General features: G+C 49.4%; 1 pseudogene; it reads right to left on the reverse strand.

Annotated features, from left to right (window-relative positions):
- Window positions 1-5,175: 5,175 nt before the first annotated feature.
- On the reverse strand, window positions 5,176-5,884 carry LOC109944514 (uncharacterized; annotated as a pseudogene).
- Window positions 5,885-6,097: the final 213 nt, after the last annotated feature.

Raw genomic sequence — 6,097 nt, forward strand, 5'->3', positions numbered from 1 at the left:
TCAAGACGAAGATATCATTTGTAAGGTGATGTTGAGGATCTTCTTCCCTGTCGAAGGCCCTCAAGACGAAGACATTGTCTGAAAGCGATGACAACAAGTGTCGAAGCCACAGCTGAAGGATGATAGCTTGGGCTAAAGATGGTGACGCAGGTCAAGCATGATGTCGAGCTAAAGAGGAAAAGACTAGTTAATCCCTAATGATTTATGTTACAATTATGAGTACATGTTAAGGTCATAAATGTATTTTTACCCATGTTGTGTCCCGTGCCTATAAATAGGTGAATAGTACCCCCATACTGTTCACGTGGTTTGTAATTGCTCTCGCATCATCGCCTTCAATCAAGCCGAAGGTATCAATGTAATATAAATTCTGTTAATGTTCATGTAAATGTACGATATGGAATAAATATGTTAAGGAATAAATAAATGGATAACATCTATTGTCTCCATGAACTCATATTCCCATAAATGATGAAGGTGTTACCTTCAAGACCTTCTTCTGAAGATCATTATATCCGATGGGAGATAATGCTTCGAAGAACGAAGATCCTTAATATTTAACAATTGTGTTGCCTTGTTCTTGATTCACGGCATTTGAGAACAAGTGACCAACACTTTACATGTTGTTACTTTCTCAAGATTGATTATCTAATTACCATTAGGGTTTTATTTTAATAAATAAACCATCACTTACACTAACCTATAGTCTAGGCATGAAATTAACACACACAAACAGTAAGGTATTATAATTTAAACAGGTAGAGAATAATTTTATGAACATTTTGCAATTTGAATCACTGAATTTGGAGTTCATATGGAAAAGATATGAAATAAACAAGTTTTGGAATTCAAAATACAAAAACTAGGTCCAATTCTGCGATAAAACGAAAGGTGTGGGCTTTTCTGCAAAAAACTAGGGACGGCAAGTTGATTCTCAGAAAACCGAGGGTCTCTTTAGCAAAACTACCACGTGAAGGGGTACAGGGTAATCTCATCCATCCGATCACAAACGAACGACCATGATCAGATCTGGGGGCGAGGCGGTCTAACCGGCCGGGCCCAGATGCAGGACGCAGGTGAGGGGGTGGATCTGAGCGGCCAGATCCGAATTGGATGGGTGGGATCGGATCGGGTTTAATTAAAGCCAGGTTGTCAAATCTAAGATGGACGCCTGAGATCTGATGGCGAGCGCGGGCGGGGTTGCTGGGCTGCCCGCGGAGGCGTCGCCTGATTCCACGACGGAAATTCGCCGGAGGCGAGGGCATGGCCACGACGAGGGTCTAGGGCGCTAGGAAAAGGCTTAGGCAAGATCGGGGTGACACGCTGGGCTCAGCCGTGGGCACAACACCTGCGCAGAGGCACCACAGGGCACGGTCCGCGGCGGAGTGGCCCGACGGTGGTGCAGCTCAACTCCGGCGAGCGATTGCGTGGCAGTAGAGCAGGTAATGTGGAATTAAGGGCATGAGGAGGTTAGTTACCTCGAGAGACGACTCTGGAGTGCTTGAGCAACGATGAGGACGCAACGAGGGCCTTGGTCGACGGTAGCAGAGGCACGGCTGTGCGGCGAGAAGTCTGGTGAGCGCGAACAGAGGGAAATAGAGGTGTTGGGGGCAAACCAGAGGGTGTCTTGTGTTGCTGGCGAGGAGGCAGAGCTCACCGGGGCAATGGACACGACAGGAGCTCGACGGCGGCCGCGAAACGGACGGCAGACGACGACGGTGCTCCACGGGTGCGTGCGGAGTGCGAGAGAGAGGTGCGAGGGCGTCAACTGGGGAGTGCTACTGAGTGAGGGGAGTGAGCGAGTGGGTGCAGGCTTAGAAGGAGGTCGGGCATGCGGGGGAGTGGTTGGGAAACACGAGACGTGGGCACGTCCATGGTGGATAGCGCGGGCGGGGGTTAGGGAAGGGGAGGATGCTAACAGGTGAGGTCCGCGAGCCAGCGAGGGCGAAACACGAATGGATGGCCAGCGTTGGCAGGATGGTCTCATCGAGCAGAGAGAGGGAGTGAGAGTGCGCCCGAAGAAATCGGCGCCGACAAGCTGGCCCCATCGGGCAGCGGGAGGTAGTGAGGGATAGAGCGAGGACACGGTCCGTCGCTGATAGGTGGGACCCACCTGTCAAGCTAAGCGGGCGCGCGTGCGGCCTGGCTGGGCTGGGCTTAACGGGTCCAAATCACTTTTTATTTTTCTGGAATTTTCCAAATGATTTTCTTTTTATTTTATCTATGGATTTCAAATCAAATCCAAACCCAATTCAAATTCAAACTAATTCAAACCATGTGCATGAAACAAAAGAATAATTTAGGCTCAGCATGATGCAACATTTCATGACTCACATGGGTTTTGTTATATTAAATAAATGGTTAATCCCTCACCTAATTGACATCACTCTAATAAAAAGGAAGAGAGAAGTCTAGAGAGAGAGAAACAAGAGATAACACCTGAATTTTGTAGGCATTAGAGAAGAAATTTTATACCCCAAATTCAGGGTGTTACAACTGATCATGTTGTGATGGCTTTTTAGACGAGGGATTCCTATACCTCCCCTTCTGCCTGAAACCATAACGGGTTTTCTCACGCTTGTAGAACTTTGTAAAGGCCTCGTAGTGGATCCTTAACCATTCACCTTGGAAGTGTCTAAGGGCCTTGCAAACCTAAGTTAGAAGGAAAACACGACTTGTGGGTAAAGATGTGCCACCTCTGCAAAGTGTAAAACTAATATATCAATCGTGGGTTGGTATTTACTTATACTTAGTAATTGCTAATAAAATTTTGACCAACCAAAATTAAAAGCAATGCTCAACCCCAACCACATTCTTTGGTAAGGCTTACACTACACTTCTTTTTCACACTTGCTAAGCAATGACCGTATGGGATCTCACCCATGCTATAATCACACCAAGTCAAGAGCAGGTACCACTAGAGAAGGACTACTATGATTAGTTCGGAGAGATCTAGGTCGTCGTCTCCTAGTCAACTGTGATTGTGAAGGATCATCATCATCATATGGTGCAATTTTGTTAGTTATTTTGTACAGAAATTGTATTAAGCAATAAAAATATGACATTGTTTTTTGTACACTAAGTCGTCATGTGTGTAAAACTTGATCTTGACACACATGTGAGATGCACTTGGATTTGTTCTTAAATCCGGGCGTGACAGGTATGGGGATAAGTAAGCTGCTCGAGATAGTCTTATAATTAATATTCAAATATTTGATATGACACAAACTAAGCTTTAGCCAACGGAACCAAACACCTGCAAAGCCACGTAGGCGCTGGCGGTCAACCCGAATAAGGTTGTCTTCAACGGTTCCCTCCGTCTTTTTGCAATTTAGCCTTTTTCGGGTTTTATTTTCACAAATATGTCATTTATAGTTTCAATTCAGAAAATGGACCCTTAGGTCGTTCCCTCTGTACTACACCCCTAAATATCACTTTTTCACTATCCTCCAACCCCTAAAGCTTAGCTCCTGCAACGGTTCTCTCTAAATTCATCCCATATACATAATACACCATATTCCTAACATATTTTAAATTAGATTTTTTCACATAAGTATTTGTTATATTCTAAAATGGTATGTATATATTAATTATGTATTTAATACTAAAGCACCAGTTTCAACGGCCATACTGTGTAAATATTTTTCAAAAAAACCTACATTTCTTTAGAATTAACCCGCACTCCTATAATCTCTTCTCTACTACTATAATAGGAGAGTTTCGTGCGCCCCGGTTTTCGTGCGCTGTCCCCCTCCAGTGACCGTCGTACGTCGTCGTGCTTCCCCACATCTCTAAAACAAACTCCCACACGCCACATGCAGAAATCGCCTCCTCACACCACGCACCTTCCTCCGCTCGGTGTCGCAACCTCGGAGCGCGTCGTGAGGATAAGTCCCTGCAAACTCCATGTCGAGCGATGCGAGGGTAGGCCCTATGAACTCCACGTCGAGTGACCCGCCACGCCGCAACCTCCGATAGTGTGCCTGCCACGACCGCCGCCACTATAAATTTCTAGCCTCTGGCTCTCCACGTGAGCGCAGCGAAAATGGTTACCACCACCAACAGTAGGGCTCAGATCTCCCGAGGTGGCGGGCTCTTAAGATACCCATGTCGTCAGTTTGGTGCTGGAACCCGACTGCTTGCCATGACACGTCGAGGTCAGACGAGGACGCGAAAACATGCTGGTCGGTGGATGCGGCCATGGGCCCCCTTGTTGTGGCACCGACGGCGAGGAGGCAATAGTCGAGCGGCGTGGCGCGAGTGCCGTTCCGCGTAGGGAGGCACTATCCACTCTACATCGCGCCCCATCGTTACATGGTAGTTAAGGTACCTGTACCACTAACTCTCTGACTCTGATGATCAATCGAGCTGCTTAGGCTAGGGAGGTCTCGATTGGTAGCTATTGGTGGAGTGCTGGCAGTACTGATGTGAACAGAGCTTGGGAGTCAGATTGGTGCATATGGGGCTAAGCGATTGGTTGCTTGCTTGCTCGTTTCTAAATTGATGGAGCGGGGACTTGAGGTGTCCGTGTCTTTAGCGGCAATGACAACCATGAGGATGCATGCCTGGTATTTGTGGAATTGTGGTAACCTTCGCTGAGTCTTGGAGAGCTACTTCCGCGGTCGTGATGTGAAGAAGGTTTTCAAAGCATGGACATCTCTTAGCTTTGTTGGATGATTCTAATTTACATATGTTTACATTTCAATTTTAATCTTATTTTGTTAACAACATATTTTCTTAAGAACATCATGTTTAGCTTCACAAATATGATTAGTATTTTTTTCATACATATATTTTTTCAATCAGTAGTTATGCCAAATTTGTAAATTAAGGCATGTTAGAGGAGGATACATCATGAAAAATAGAATAAATAAAAATTACAAACACCATGGCTTTTAGGCGTTTAACTTCTCTATACTTCATAGCCCGTCTCAGAAATCTTGCAGGATTGTTGTGGTCTCCATCCTCTTACAGTTGTTGTCATGCGCAAGCTCTGACGAAGGAAACCAAAGTGGAAAATGGGTGAAAGCATCTAGGTCCCTGGTTGGTTTTAGATTAATCCCTACTACTAATTAAGAATGCAGTGTGGGCGCCTGGCACGGCCATGCCCACGCCTCCGCCTCCCACGCGCGATGCCCCAATGGCCCCACACCGACACAGTGAAGGCGCCGACAGTCACCAGAAGGCGTGCTTCCGCCGGAAGCGCATGGCCGTGGCGAGGAGGCCAATGCCGAGGCACACGGTCCACACGCCCCTCCATCACCCACCACACCGTCTCCATCTCGACCTCCTGCTCCTCCTCCTCCGCGTCCCCGACCACCTCCCACTCGTCGTTGTCGCACTCGCAGTGGCACCAGCCGTAGAGGCCCGTGGTGGCGTCCTCCTCCGGTATCCCCTCCAGCCGGGTGGTTCCGCACCGCATCTGGCCCCGACCGGCCGCGTGGGCCCTGTCCTGCATCAGCACGCCGCCCTCCATGAGCACCACCACCTCCACCACGCACACCTCCGGCGAGGCCAGCGCCCGGCGCACTCCACGTGCCACCCCCTCGCGCCGCGTGGAGAAGATGCCCTCCGCCGCAACCTCCTCCCCGGCGGCGGCGAGCACCTCGAACCGCGCGCCCTCGGCGGCGGCGACGCGGTCGGCGCTCGCGTACGGGTCTACGGCGACATGGTGGAGCGTGACCTTGGTGGGCGTGGCTGGCGGGAGCGCGCGGTCGTTTAGCCCCTGCGTCGTGCTCCTGATGGCCGGGTGGTAGGCCAGCGTGAGCTCCATGGGCGTCGTGGCGGAGCAGGAGGAGAGGCAGAGGTAGAAAGCGCGAATGTCGAGGCACGCGGATGGGGGCAGGTGGAGGAAGCCGCCCTCTATCACTGTGGCATGGCACATCGCAAAAACCGGACGCTGAACCTGCGTCGTCTTGCTGCTGCTCGAATGCTGTCCTCATGATCACCGAAGGGCGAGGCAGCTTGTGCTGCTGGGATCTTTTGCTAATAAAGCGGAGCGCGATTGCGGTAGGCGTCGGGTCATCCGGTGGTTTTCCGCGTGGCGCCCGGGGTTTTCTTTTCAAGGCTGAGTCGGCTGAAATGGAGCACACGGTTT

This window comes from Zea mays, chromosome 2, assembly GCF_902167145.1.
Source record: "Zea mays cultivar B73 chromosome 2, Zm-B73-REFERENCE-NAM-5.0, whole genome shotgun sequence".
Classification (NCBI taxonomy): domain Eukaryota; kingdom Viridiplantae; phylum Streptophyta; class Magnoliopsida; order Poales; family Poaceae; genus Zea; species Zea mays.